This window comes from Triturus cristatus, chromosome 2_2, assembly GCF_964204655.1.
Source record: "Triturus cristatus chromosome 2_2, aTriCri1.1, whole genome shotgun sequence".
Taxonomy (NCBI): domain Eukaryota; kingdom Metazoa; phylum Chordata; class Amphibia; order Caudata; family Salamandridae; genus Triturus; species Triturus cristatus.
Genome location: NC_140582.1, coordinates 1,021,647,456 through 1,021,662,405, shown reverse-complemented (window position 1 = coordinate 1,021,662,405; position 14,950 = coordinate 1,021,647,456).

Sequence of the window (14,950 nt, the reverse complement as noted above, 5' to 3'; positions counted from 1 at the left end):
GAAGGAGATGTACTTGCTGGAGGAGAAGATTGGGTCGAGCGTGTGTCCAGCGTAGTGGGTGGGGGTGTTCACCAGTTGCTTGAGTCCGAGGTTGGCGAGGTTGTCCAGTAGGGTGGTGGTGTTGTTCTCGTTGTTGTTCTCCAGGTGGAAGTTGAGGTCCCCTAGGAGGATGTAGTCAGCGGAGGGGAGGGCGTGTGGGCTGATGAAGTCTGCGGTGTCTTCGCTGAATTGTGTGTGGGGTCCTGGGGGTCTGTAGATGAGGGTGCCTCTGAGTGTGGTCTTGGGGTCGGTGTGTATTTGGAAGTGAAGATGTTCGGCGGCTGTGAGGGTGTCTTCGGAGTTGGTCGTGATGCGGATGGTGTTCTTGTGGACGATGGCGATGCCTCCTCCTGTCTGGTTGACGCGGTCCCTCCGGGTGATCTTGTATCCGTCCGGGATGGCTATGGCGATGTCGGGTGCTGAGGAGGCGTTCATCCAGGTCTCCGTGAGGAAGGCAACGTCCGGAGATGTGGTGTCGAGCAGGTTCTATAGTTCCACGGCGTGTCTGTGGACAGAGCGGGTGTTGAGCAGGATGCACTTCAGGTGGTTGCTGTTGGTGCTTGGCTTGGCGGGTGCGGGTCGGTTGCAGGTCCGGATGCAGGGGAACTTGCAGGATTGGCAGGTGAAGGGTCCGTTGGTGCGTCCTGGGGTGGCTTGGTGGCAGCCGGGGAGGCGTCCGGTGTTGAGTGCGCTGAGGGTGGCGGCGTCATACATCTGGCGGGTGGGATGGCATCTGCGGGGGCCAGGGGGTCTGGCGCTGGGCGCGGTCCAGGTGCAGACGGGCGCAGACGGGCTTGCCTTTTCCGCGCCTTCGGCGCACCATTGGTGCACCCGCTGTGCGTACGTGTGGACTCTGCCATAAATGGAGAGTGGAGGGGGCGGAGCGAGGGAGGAGCAGCTGGGAGGCGGGAGCGGGGTGGCGAGTGGGGAGGGGAGCGAGGCGAGGAGAGGCTGAAGGAACGGGGGTGGGGCCGCGGGGGAGCAGCGGCAGGGAGCGGGGAGCGGGGTGGATCAGCGGGAGAACGGAGAGAACAGAAATGCAATCGGGGGCACGACAGTGACAAACAGGGGGAGGAAAACGGCGATAGTAGGCAAACAGTCAGGGGCACAACAGCGGGAGAAACAGAGTACTGGCACAATACAATAAAATAAAATACGGCCCCGCACAGTGCCACTGGAGGCCCAACCCGGAGGCCTCGTGGCTCTGCCAGTGCATTTCCCCGCCCTGGGGGCACAATTGAGTCCCAGCTTTACTGATAGATTGCGCCCTCTTTTCCCAAGAGAAGAAGGGCGCAAGGAGTGCCCCTGGCTTGCTTGCCCACCCCAGTGCTATAGGAGGTGAGTAAGGAGGGTCCTAGCAGCGGGGCTGCATGGCCCGGGCATTTGTGAAGAAGAGATCAGCTGCCGCCGTGAGAGAGGCTCAGCAGGAAGACTGGGCCCCAGGGGATGTGATTTAATTGAGCCGATGTGCACGTCTTTGGCCCGATGCTTCGAGTGCGGAATTACCGGAGCTGTCGTGATTTGCCCCAGGATGTTGGAGGGCATAAAAAGAGGATCTAGTACCAGCTGATTGTCCCAGATTCAGGCTCAGGGCCTTCAATAAAAAACTGCAGAGTCCCAAGCAGTGGCATGAGGTGTTGGCTGCCGCTACATCGAGGAGGGGAGATCAACACCGCGGATCTTGACACCTGCAGATGGGTGATCCGACCTACTGCACCAACCCCTCTTCCTTTTGGGGCTAGATTTTCACTGTTGGACTTCCTTCAGCATGACTGGAGGAGGTGACTGCATGAGACGCAGAAACCTCATGACTCCCAAATGACAAAAAGGCCCCTAGAGGGTGAACGCGGTGCTGTTTCCCTACCCCCGCCTTGAAACTTTGTCTGTTTGCCATGGACCTGTGATGCGACAGGGCCAGTGGTCGAAGTGGGCAGGATCGGCAAGGCACGGCGTGCCCCTACTTCTTCAATTCCAAGGATTCCGTTCCCCTACTTTTTAGGTCTCGCGCCAAGCATTGCAGTGCGCAGCCCTGCTCGCCCAGCGTGAGACCTCTTGTAAGGGGGTTTTGAAAGCTGACCACACGCTCGTGCATGTGATCAGGCTTTCGCCGGCAGGCATTGGCTTTCACGTGGTTTCTTTTATTTAAAAAAGGCACGCGATTGGTCAAAGGAGGGCGCATGTCCTGCCTTTGCAGCGCCCATTCCCGTCCGTGTCTAGCATGCGCAGCTGCGTGCTTTCGCCTCGCTGCCACTGCCGCGCTCCCTCCCTCCGCTCCTCTGTGGTGTGTGCGCACCACTAGTTCTAATTACGAGGATTTTTGGTTGGCTCTCATTGCACTTATGTTATACTGACAATGTTACGCGTAAGGCATGGAATGTCACACATAAGCACACTCGACCCTTCTGAACAGTTCACTTCGTGGTTCTGTGCTGTAATAATCACTCTGCTTCCAAGAAGGCGCAGGGGAACAGTGAGAGAATCTATAGGTACACAAAAACCTTAAGTACTGTTATTTCGCTTGAGACCGGACTGGTGCGCCAGCCATCTTGAACACTAATGCCTGTAAATCATGACGTAAGCAAGGCATGGATTCCCAAATGTAAGTTTGTGTGAACACAACCTGCACAATGGGTAATTTATCTATGCATTAAAACACTTATACGGAATACGATTTTGATATATGTGTGAAGGTGTAGTTCTCTGTCGTTGTAGAGCTTCCGATACAAATATACAAGAATATGTTTCACTTCGAAATCGCGTTGCTTGTCGCTATTCCCTGGATAAGTCTGCCAAGATCAGCTTTTGGCATTCCTCTTGTCCTATGTCTGTGTCCATTGTCCGTGTTACTTAACAAAGATGGCGTATAATGGAATTTCCACCTAGGTGTTGGTGTGCAACTTCCGGTTTGAAGATTCAGTTCACACCTGTGTGTTTTCGGGTGTTGGAGATGTCGCTAGAGACTGTTCCAAAGGATCTTCGGCACCTACGTGCCTGTCTGCTGTGCTCACTGGTAAAGGTAAGGCATGGGCCCAGCAAGCACCACCTCCTTTCTGGATCGTGCAAACCACTTGTGCCTGCATTCGAATCCCCCCATTGCAAATCCGTTCATACCAACATTTGAGAAAACCAAAGAAGGAGATTTATACCAAAAAAAGCAGGTATTTATTTTTCTGATAGCATCCACATTTATTTAATTTGATTGAGAAACGCAAATAAGTGAAAAGTCAAATAGGGATGGGAGAGGATGTCGTCTAACGGCTAGACTTCCGACTTTGGTGCTGGAAATCAAGGTTCGAGCCTCAGGGCCGCGTCCACATCCTGTGATTCTAGGCAAATCACTTAATCTCCCAGTGCCTACCAAAACAAGCATTGTCATAGCCAATAGGTCTCGCCATTGGGACCTTATAAGTGTTTAACCATGCAACAGTTAAGGTTGTTGCACCAAGGATATTGTGCAGCATAACTAAATACTTATAAGGTCCCAAAAGCGAGACCTATTGGCTGTGCCAATGCTTGTTTATTTTGAAAATGCGTCCCAGGACGCAAGAAATCACCATTGCCTATAAATAAAGCTTGGTGTTCCCGGCCTTCATTGGAGGACGGGCGGCAGAGAAGTAACAGGACTCTGTCTTTTCCTTCTTGCCCAGAGAAGAAAAATACAGTGTCCACTTCTGCTCTGCCGCTTCAGCTTCTAGCAGTTCTTCTCTTACTGAAAACTGTGACTTCAAGACGAGGTTCTCACTCTGTTTCCTCTCCTTTCTTTTATTTGCTCCCCTGTGAAATGGATCCAAAAAAGAAAAACAGTTTTGCTGGAAATGTCGTATTTTAACTCCAAAGGGCAGCATCTGGAATAAAAGGTTAAAAATATGAAAAATAACTAAATAAAGTAAGACAGGGTGGTAGCAAACTGGCAAGATTGATTTTATTCACACCCAAGCAGATTAGCGCCACTTTTACAGAATTTGCCAGTGAAGCGCTATTTTTGTTTTCTTGTCTTTGTTTACCCTGGGCTTGCAGCTAGTGCACCAATCCTAGAGGTACTGCAAAGTGTGGATTGGAAAACAAAATGTGTATTGCGGCACTGCGTCCAGGGATGTGGTCTTTTTACCATACTGTTTACTTTTTGTAAGGATATAAGCAATGGACATTGAAATGGGTCCATTCAGGGCCCTGTAGTCAAGTCCTTAACTTTTCAGGGAAAAGCACACACTGATTTCTGAATAGTGAGTGTAAAAGCGTTAAGGTAATCATGTTGTTCCTGCTTACATTTCACATGGTTTGCTAAATTTTGCATTCCCTATGAATGTTTGCTTTTTCCAGGATGTTGTTACTGTTTTTTTGTAGCCCACATATTGCTCTTGTCAAGTGTGTCATTTAAATTGAGCCGCATCCAGGTGTTTATAGTCGGCAGCAATTGGGTTGTAGTGGAAGGCAGTGTGAGTTTTTCTCAGTGGGGCAGTATGGTGCTCAGTGGGGGAGAGGATGTGGCACTATGGCCAGAGCTGCTGAATTTGGAACTGGGGAACCAGGTTCAGCCTTAATAACCAGTCCACCAGACAACTCTCATGTGAGAGCACAATCCCATGCTAGACCTTAGAAGGCTTCGCAAGAGCTTTGAAGCCCTGGTGTCTTAGCACCAGTAGGTGGACCCTAGCAGTGGCAAGTGTGGGTTAACCTTCAAGGTTTGTCCACCACAATCCATACTGAAGTTCACCTCCAGTCTTGCGGGCAGGCCTATGAAGCAGCACAGCCTAGAACAACAATGACTGTGCCACTGTGGTTACAGGACTCTTGAGAAGGGCCAGCTCTAGGGCAGTGCAACCGGTGTGACCGCACCGGTTGCTGACTTTGGGTGGAGGCATTATGTTTGCAAGTATATTAAGGTTTTAAAAGTGCTCGCTGCCTCCTTCCTGGCCTCCAGCAATTTTCTGCAACAATAAAAATGTCATGATGACTCTGGTGTTTAATGTTCTTCCTAGAGAGATCATTTTGTCTAATGGAAGTTTTGATTCATGGAAAGGTAGCTCAGAGGGTTAATGTGCCTGCTGCAAAGAACATGTACCATGCAGTTCACAAAGTGCACATAATGTAAATAGATCAGTGGGCTACTGCTTTTGTTAGAGAGATCCCTTTGTTAAAACTGAAAATGCTTCAGTGGAAGCACAGGAAGTGAAGGGGTGAGCACAGGATGTTGAGGGGGGCGCTTCAGGTGCAACAATATCCACTTTTGCAGTTCTCTGAAAGATCAGAGGGCCCCAATATTGAACTCATCTTGGAGGAGTGGCTGATGTTCACTGTTCTGGTGACCCGCAACCCGAAATTCTTCTCCATTGAAGGCGGAAGTACAAAAGCGGCACAATAGCTTCGTAGCTGTCAAGGTGCAGCTCCGCAAAATGGGATTGTCCTATGCATTGCTCTTCCCCGAGCAGCTGCGTGTGGTGGAGGAGACCCACTGCTTCTCCTTGCCAGAGGAGGCCTAGACATGGTTGCACTCCAAGGGGGCGAATGATCCATTTGGGGCTGGGAAAAAATGATCTGCTGGGCTGGTCCAGGGGGAAGTCCCGATGTTGCAGGCCCCGTCACCCGTGATCACGCTCTACCAAAGAACAGCAGCTAGTGATCATATGCAACTAGAAGCAGAGATTTCCCTGTAAGGTGAGAACAGATACCTAGCTTCAGACACAGATCTGGAATCGAGGCAGGGGGCTTCCGTCTCGGCGTTTTCGGAAGACCACATCACCAGCACACCAGAGAAGTCACCTCAGTGGAAGATGCTGGATCAGTGACGATGGTGACTTGGTGAGTGCAAGGGGTTGATACCATCTGAACTTGTTCTGGATGGAAGGAGTTTGGTGGGCCCGATAGTTTTGGTGAGTGAGGAGTTACCTCACTGGAACACTGACTCTGACTTTGGGCACTTGAAGGCAGACTCTGGATACATAGGTGCTTTTCTTGGCCCGCCTTCCTATAGATATCCGTATGGACACTGTTACCATTGGATAAAGGTTTCATAGACTGACACTGTGTCTTGGGTGTTATGGCATGAAGCATGTTAGCGTTTAAGCCAGGGATTGGGTAGTTGTTTTTCTGTTACAGTTACAGGTTTCTGTTCCATTGGGGCAGTGTGCCACTCGGGAGAAGGGAGGACCCGGGGGACGGATGCAGGTGTTCACCTCATGTGACCAGTTGGCTATATTATTGCTGCAATCTGTTATACACTAACCTAAAACCTCAGGAGAATGATGACACCCATGAGGTGACGCCGGGTGTATGCATACCTTAGGCATAGGCATATACATATCACATGCATTCAAGAGACACATCTCATGAGTGGGTAACTGGAAAAGGTGGGTAGGCGATTGAGTGGTCAGGTTTTTGGATAGGGTATTTGGCTTACGTGAGAGGGATCCTCATCTGGATAGCCCCAGGGGAACCTTTAGTACACAGCACAGTGCTCGAACACCTACAGGGCCACTATGTGTTATCAGAGGGCATGCTGGATGGGCGGCCCTTGTCGGTGGTATCCTTCTATGCCCCCAATACCCTCCAGGGGGACTTTTTGAAAACCTGTCCGCAGCCAGACTAAAGTGGGACGCAATGAGAGTAGTTATGCATGGTCATTGCTTTAAGACCACCTGGGGGGAAGGGCTTCTCTGCTACACAGTTTGTCATACCTAGAGACACAAATGAGGGAGGTTGAAAAGGGAACATGATGGTGGTTGAAGCTAGGGCAAGACTGCCGGGATTGCTTGCTTGGCATAGCAACGAATCGCAACAACTTAGTAACGTTGACTATAAGGCCCACATTGCTAGACAACATGCGGATGGCAACAAGCCAGGCTGCACATTGGTGTGGCTCCTGAAAACGGCTGTCCTCAGAACTATTATAGGGGCAATCCGAAATGTGGCTGATCACATGGTGAACATGCAGATTGGCAAAAATACGGTCTTTCTGGACTCCTATGAGATGTTATACTCCCACCAGAGCCTTCCCTTGACACCATACAAGGCTATATCCGGTTCACTGACCTCCTCCGCCTGATGCCACTGCACCATCAGAAACTGCATCTGCCCTTCCAACTAAAAGAGCTAAGGACTGCGGTTGGCCAGATAGCTCGAAATAAGGTCCTAGGCATGGACAGGTTTTCTGTAGAATGTTATGCTATGTACAGCGTGATCCTTGTCCCCAAATTGCTTGAGGGGTTTGCGGAGGCACACCATCAATAGATACTGCCTGCCTCTCTTTGTGAAGCCTTAATTGTTGTCCTACGCAAACTTGGCTGGGACCTGTTTAAGTTCAGCTCCTATCGCCCATTGTCAATGCTTAGCATTGATTATAAAATGTAAAGAAAGGTGAATAGATTACTTCCAATGCTCAAGTCGCTGGTGCATCCCAACCAGTGTGGATTTATACCACATAGGGCCACCTTCCACAACTCCTACAGACTGTGTTATATCATGAGGGAGCTCAAATACGCACCCGACATCCCAGTGGCAGTGTCACTTGACATGAAGAAGGCTTTTGACACCCTTGGATAGTCTGACCTAGTTTTAGAGGCATTCAGCATGGGACCCAAGTTTCTAGGCTGGACTTAATTTCTCTATGCAGCCCCACGGTACAGGGTGATGACCGGGCAACACGTATCACAGCAGTTCAAGATTGGGAGGGGCACTCGCTGTTGGACGGAGGTCTGGTGGTGCGGGACCAGGAGCTGTACTTCACTGTGGCACAACTGCAGTGGCTCATATGGTGACTGGCCGGTGATCAGCTTGCAAAAAGCAAAGTGATTAGACACGTCCTCTCGTTGGGGCAGCCGAGAGACGGAACCACAATTCCCGGCAGCCCTTGGGGAGGCGCGCCTTCTGACGCACAAGTGACGACACCGTGACCCGGACGATAAAGGAATTGTTCCGGTGTCCGTCACTTGTTGTGTATTCTGTGCCTATCTGTATCCGTTTTGTGGCCAAGGAAGCCTTCCTGAGAGTAACACTGGGTGAAAAGGCAGTAAGGGTGACTATGTCACCATCCTGATGATTGTGTCTAGAACATTAGTGAATACCAGCGAAAAGCCTTATTGGAATATACTATTACTTATGAGTTTGGAGAGGGGGTCGCCCAACTCTACTTCCTCATTGGCCATGGAGCGAAGGTTTACAGGGAAAAGTTTACCTTACGATGCTATTGGGTTTCGTGTTGAGATTCTTATCAACCGCTGTATTGCAAATGACATTATACATATCTAAGAAGTTTACACATCGGATTAGTCTCGCATTATAATCTACTGATGTGAAGTTAACATCAGTTTCTTGTTATCTACATGGATGAGGGCATGAGCATAGTAATGCCTTTGACAGCAGGATGTTAAGTGTTGTATAGATATATGCCAAATAATTATTTCCTTTCCTTTAGCAGGGGTGTTTGTTGTGTGACATGAAACAACCTCCCCTGTGATGCACAGTAGTCATATATATGTGAACAATGCTCACATATAAAGAGAAGAGCTTCCGCACTTGAAGGAACTCTTCTGTATGGTGAACTTCAGAGCAGACTTCTTTTTCTTTACAGGTGAATGGAGACCTATACAAACTCATAAGAGTTTAGTTAAGAAGAAGTTAGTTTCTTATGATGTTTTTTGTCTTATAGGTCTCCCTCCCCAAGGTCCCCATCTTTTCCCTTCCCTCACTTAATCTCCCCAACCCTTGAAGCTATGATAACTTTCAGAGAGTGGGGGGATTGAGAGGTGGACCCACTTGAGCATCAGACCGATCCTGGGAGTTTGGAATAAAACCTTGACAGATGATGCTTGCGGTGCTGGTGGGGAGTCATTTGAATGTTTTCTTCAGCATGCAGCGAACATGGAAGCATGCCAAAGCTACGGCATTTACCTGTTTTCTCATTAAGAGCTTGCTGTCGAGTATGATGCCTACGTTTTTGGCATGTTCTGTGGGTGTGGGCGGGGAGCCAAGTTCATTTGGCCACCAGGTGTAGTTCTGTGGGGAGGTGGTATTTCCGAAGATGAGTACCTCGGTTTTGTCAGAGTTGAGCTTGAGGCACTTCTCTGTATACAACTGGTGAAGTCAGTCATGAATCTGTGGAAGATGGCTTTGGTGTTGAAGGGGTCTGAGGAAAGGGACAGGTTGAGATGAGTGTCATTCACATAGGATATGATGTTCATGTGCGATTTGACCAGGGGAGCCGGGGGTGCCGCAGACAATGCTCTTGGGTTCCGAGAAGTATGGAGGGCGGTGAATGCTCCGTGCTCTTCCTGTGAGAAAGAATGCGATCATCTTGAGGGATTTCTCTTGGATACCCATCTGGTGGAGACCGTGTAGGAGGGTGTAATGGGACACAGTGTTGAAAGCTGCAGAGAAGTCAAAGATGATGGGGGCAGTGGATTCTCCCCTGTCCATGAGGGCTCCAATGTCATCTGTGGTCATGATAAGGGCTGGTTCCCTGCTATGGTTGGCATGGAATCCTGACTGAGAGAGGTCTAGGAGTTTATTGGTTTCCAGATTGTTGGTGAGTTGGATGTTTATTGCTTTTTCCAGGACTTTGGCTGGAAAGGAGAGTAGGGAGATTGGCCGGTAGTTTTTGAAATCTTTTTGAGGGGAGGATTGACCTCTGTGTTCTGCCAGGCAGCTGGGAAGCATGCGGAAGAGATGGAGGCATTGAGGATAGTGGTGAGTTCCTGGCTGATGGCGTTGATACCCTTGTTGAACATATGATGGGGCAGGGGTCTCTGGGTGCTCCAGAGTGTATGGAGCTCATGATGGTGGTGGTGGCTTGCATTGGGACGGTGTCCCATGCAGTGATAGGGACTGGGTTGGGATCCTTGTTGATGGGGAGAGTGATGATGCTGTCTAGGTGTGGTTGGGGGTCAAGGTGTTTGTAGATAGTTATGATTTTGTTGTGAAAATAATCTGTGAGGGAGTCGCAGAGGTTTTGGGAGGGGATAAGGGTGTTCTGTGTTGCTGAGAGGTTGGAGAACTCCTTGACGATGGAGAAGAGTTCCGTGCTGCAGTTGAGCTGGCTTTGCAGCAGGTGTTGAGGGCATCCTTCTTGGCGGACTTTAGTTGAGTGTGGTAGTTGTTTAAAGCCAGTTTGAATTATTCTCTGCTGGAAGTAGTCTTGCTGGTGCACCAGATCCTTTCTAATATTCTGCAGTTGTGCTTTGAGTTTAGGAGTTCATCAGTGAAGTTAGTGGGTTGGGGGGGCCTGTTAAGTTTGGAGGGTTTGAGGGGTACAATTTTGTCAGCGCGGTTAGGATATCCAGGTGTTGAAGTTTTTGCCAGCTGCATCTGGGTTGGGGGAGGGGAGAGGTGGCGATGTGTTGAGGGTGTGGCCTGGAGGTCTTCTGTTGCCCTATGTGTTCATCTGCCCCTCAGACACACTGCAAATGTGAACCACGAGATTCATGATTGTTGTAAGAACTACTGTGCTGGTACTTATTTATATGCATATCTGGTTCACTAACTGTGATATTTTAAATGCTAATAAAGAAATAACAAACTAAAAAATTGAATTTGCAGTCAAAATCACGGATTCCCTCACTACCACCCTCCACCAGTGCCCCTCATCGCTCCATAGCTCCCTCTCACAAACATTTAACTTCACTGACCTTGCTGGGAGTGCTGCTCCTGTTTGCCTGTCCGTTTTCTGGCCACTTCGCCACGCCTCGCGGCCCCCGCTTCGTGGGAGCCGCTCGCAGGCAAGAGACCTTGTTGGGGATCCAGCCCTTGGTTTTCACTCGTGCATTGGAGCACCAACGCGCCTTCAGGGACATTACAGCTGACACCAAGGACAGAGGCGGGACTGCGAGGACCAGCGTGCTCAGCGGCGCTGATCGGCCGCAGCTGGTCCTCTTCCCGCCCCCTCCACCTGTTAAAATCACTGCGGAGTGGGAGCTGCTTGGGTAACTTCACTGACCTTGCTGGGAGTGCTGCTCCTGTTTGCCTGTCCGTTTTCTGGCCACTTCGCCACGCCTCGCGGCCCCCGCTTCGCGGGAGCCGCTCGCAGGCAAGAGACCTTGTTGGGGATCCAGCCCTTGGTTTTCACTCGTGCATTGGAGCACCAACGCGCCTTCAGGGACATTACAGCTGACACCAAGGACAGAGGCGGGACTGCGAGGACCAGCGTGCTCAGCGGCGCTGATCGGCCGCAGCTGGTCCTCTTCCCGCCCCCTCCACCTGTTAAAATCACTGCGGAGTGGGAGCTGCTTGGGTAACTTCACTGACCTTGCTGGGAGTGCTGCTCCTGTTTGCCTGTCCGTTTTCTGGCCACTTCGCCACGCCTCGCGGCCCCCGCTTCGCGGGAGCCGCTCGCAGGCAAGAGACCTTGTTGGGGATCCAGCCCTTGGTTTTCACTCGTGCATTGGAGCACCAACGCGCCTTCAGGGACATTACAGCTGACACCAAGGACAGAGGCGGGACTGCGAGGACCAGCGTGCTCAGCGGCGCTGATCGGCCACAGCTGGTCCTCTTCCCGCCCCCTCCACCTGTTCTTCTCCCTGATAATCAGTGATAGCAACGCGCACGCGGGACGCGCGCGGGGCAAAGACCGGGGCTAAGACTGGGCAAAGACAGGGCCGTTTTAGGCCGTTATAGACCGATTAAGACCGGACCAGGCCATCCCTCTTGGTTATATTTTCTTTTATTTGCGTTGTTTAGTTGCGCTTGTGTTTTAATTTTAAACAACCTATAGTTTAAATAATGTCTGTCCGTGAAACTAGGAGTAAGTCTACCAAATCCGTGAAAAAGGCTACAGGGACCCTGGATGATTTTATCACAAGGACTAGCCTTTCAATTGATAATGAGATTACTAAACTCCAGCATAGAGTATCCTTGGAGCTGGAGTCTGCAAGGAGGCTCTCCACCGAACTAGTATTAGGGAAAAAATCCTCTCTAGGTAGTATTGCCTCCTCAAAAACCCCTGAGCGCACTACTGGCCCCACACCAATTATCACCTTGGTCGAGGTTCACTCTACTGCTGAGGAAACAACTCCCTCTATTAATCAAGACTTTGTTCCCTCGGGCCCCTCTGTCAGTGTTGTATCTGAAAGCTTTCCATCTTCGGACCCACTGATAGGGAATATCGTGGGTAGTAAAAATGGTGAGAAGCAAAAGGTATTGGTGGAAACAGACCCGATTAAAAGCCAGGTGCCTGTTAAGACATCATTAAAACATAAGAGAAAACGGAAACATATATCTGCATATGCTAGAAAAAAGGCGAAGGTAGCCTTTAGCCAAAATATTATAGGGGGGGCCCCGCAAACACTCAATGTAAGTATTGCTAACAATATGTCTGACCAAGCGCCTCTAATTGTTCAAAGCGTCAATGCTAGTACAGATGAGCAAAACTCGGTCATAATGACTGACCACTCTGTTAATGAGGGCCAGAGAAATTCTTTGAACATGGTAGGACAGGAAGAGGGAAGGGAAGAGTTTTTAAAACTGGTATGGGATACGCTTAAGAAACTACTCAGGCCATTAGAAGTGAGGTTAACTGGCATTGAGAATCAGTTGCTTGAGGTAGAAAAAAGTGTTATTACACTATCTAGCTTAAGTCTCAATTGCACTGATGTACCCATAGTGTCTATGCAAGCACCAGTTACTGCTCCTGTGATACCTCTGAATAAAAATCCAACTAGCATACAGCAGCAAAAAGAGGAAATAGTTAAAAGAACAAATAAAACATCGATAACAAATACATTAGTTACATCAAATATAATTCCCTCGACCTCGTCATCTGCAAATACCTCTAACAAATCTCTGCTGAAGGGTCATGTTCAAAGCAAAACGCCTCAATTACCAAATGTTGCTACTACCCATTCTGCTATCCCCAACACCCCTGTTCCACAGAAATCCACATTTAATCTACCTGTCAGCAATAAATCCTTGACTGATAGATCTTTTGCCAATGTTCCTAATAAGCCAAACAATCAATCTGGCCATGCTTATAACAACTTTAAAGGAGGGTATATAGATTTACCACCTGAGGCAAGCCCATTTGTAATTGTTCTTACAGGGGTACCTGAATTAGAAAACCAATATGAGGAGAACTTTCAATCTCTAAAAAATAAAGTGATCTATTGGTTAAATTCGAATAAACCCATTCCGAATCATATGAAAAGTAAAATCCTCATGGTTCGTAGGGTGCCGTGGGTAGGACCCATGGCTAAATCAATTATGGGTGACTGCATAGTCATTTCTTTTGAGGAACCCCATAGTGTTGAACAGATTTGCAAATGGAAATCATATGGAGATACACCACCCATTGAAGCCAGGCCTCTATCGTTTTTTTACCCCCCACCTAGGCCCATACAATATGGGTCCAATTGGAACACTGTCAAACAGTGTCACGGCTATGTACCCAACTTGGCTAGACAGGCAGATCGAAATATGTGGTCTGGTATTCCCACCTTTAACAGGTTCAGTTGTCTAGATGCTGTCGATTGACTTGGGACTATGCCAGATTGTATTCCCAAGTTATATGACACCTACTGTACACTAGTTAATAAGTCTTATTACCACCAGAGCAAGGAAAGGTCTCTAGCAGCTGATAAAGTATGTCACGATCTGGATGTGGGTTGCCTAGATGGGGGAACCAATACTATAGTAAGAGATGTGGTCATTGAGACAGAGAATCAAACTGCCGATATACAGTTAGGTAATGTTCATCATCAGCCGGTACTTATGCCGGCTTTTGATGATCAAACCTGTTCCAGTAATAGACTGACCCCACGTTTTCTCATTTTGTCTTGGAACATTGCTGGTGTTGGTAAAAATCTTAAGGATCCTGAATGGGCTGATTATGTTGATACTAGTGACCTTTGTTTATTGCAAGAAACATGGGCAATAGATGTTCCTCATAGAGTCGGATACAAAACCTATGGCACTGAGGCAGTTCAGTCTGATAGGGGGAGACCGTCAGGGGGGTTGATCATATGGCTTAAAATCACCTTGGTTATGAGGGTTGAAATTATAGAGACAGGAACACCCGATATTCTGGCCCTAAAAATTGTACCCCCAAATGGAAATGAATGTTACATTGTCAACGTCTATAATAGACCACTTGCCCATTCCAAGGTCTCACCTACTTTGGAAACACTGGATCTCTTTTTGAAAAAGGTAGTTGGAGATACCCCGGTAATTTTGGGAGGCGACCTAAACTGTAATTTCGAACCGGTTTCTGGTATTAATGACGTCTTTGAGGATGAGGACCAGGTGTACAAAATTCCCCAGCTTGAAACCTCAAACTTTGTTAAGTGTTCCACTTTGGCCGTTCAATTGCTTAGGCTAACGGCAGATCATGGTCTAAGAGCATGTAACGGCCGCCTTCCTTCGGACCTGACAAAACAACCAACTTTTGCGAAATCCAATAGTAATCTAGATTTCATACTTGTTTCACTTAACCTTTGGCATTATTTGATTGACTTAAAAGTGGCAAGTAGGGAGGAAAGTGATCACTACCCTTTAGAACTTTACATTGATGTGCAAATGTTTAGTGATATTACTACCAACCTAGCTACTCTATCATCTGAGACCACCAATGGCAAAATGTGTGAGGATGTACACATAAATAATAATAGACGTGTAGTAAAATGGCCATATATTTTGTCTGATGGCAAGGCCCTAGCATCGGTGTACTCTCTCCTTGGGGAAATGTTTGGACCTATAGCTGGACAATCTTTTCTACCTGTCCACTTTGATCACTTTATCGAACTACACAATGTTTTCTTCAGTGAACTAAAAACTTGCTTGTCAAAAATGCCAAGGAAAAAGCAACAAAATATAAGAGTGGGAAGTCACGGAAAACTATGGTACGATCACTCATGCAGGTTGGCCAAGAGAAACCTCTTGCTTGCTATTAAAAGCAAATCAAAAGAAGGAGTCAAACTTGCAAGGGAGGCAT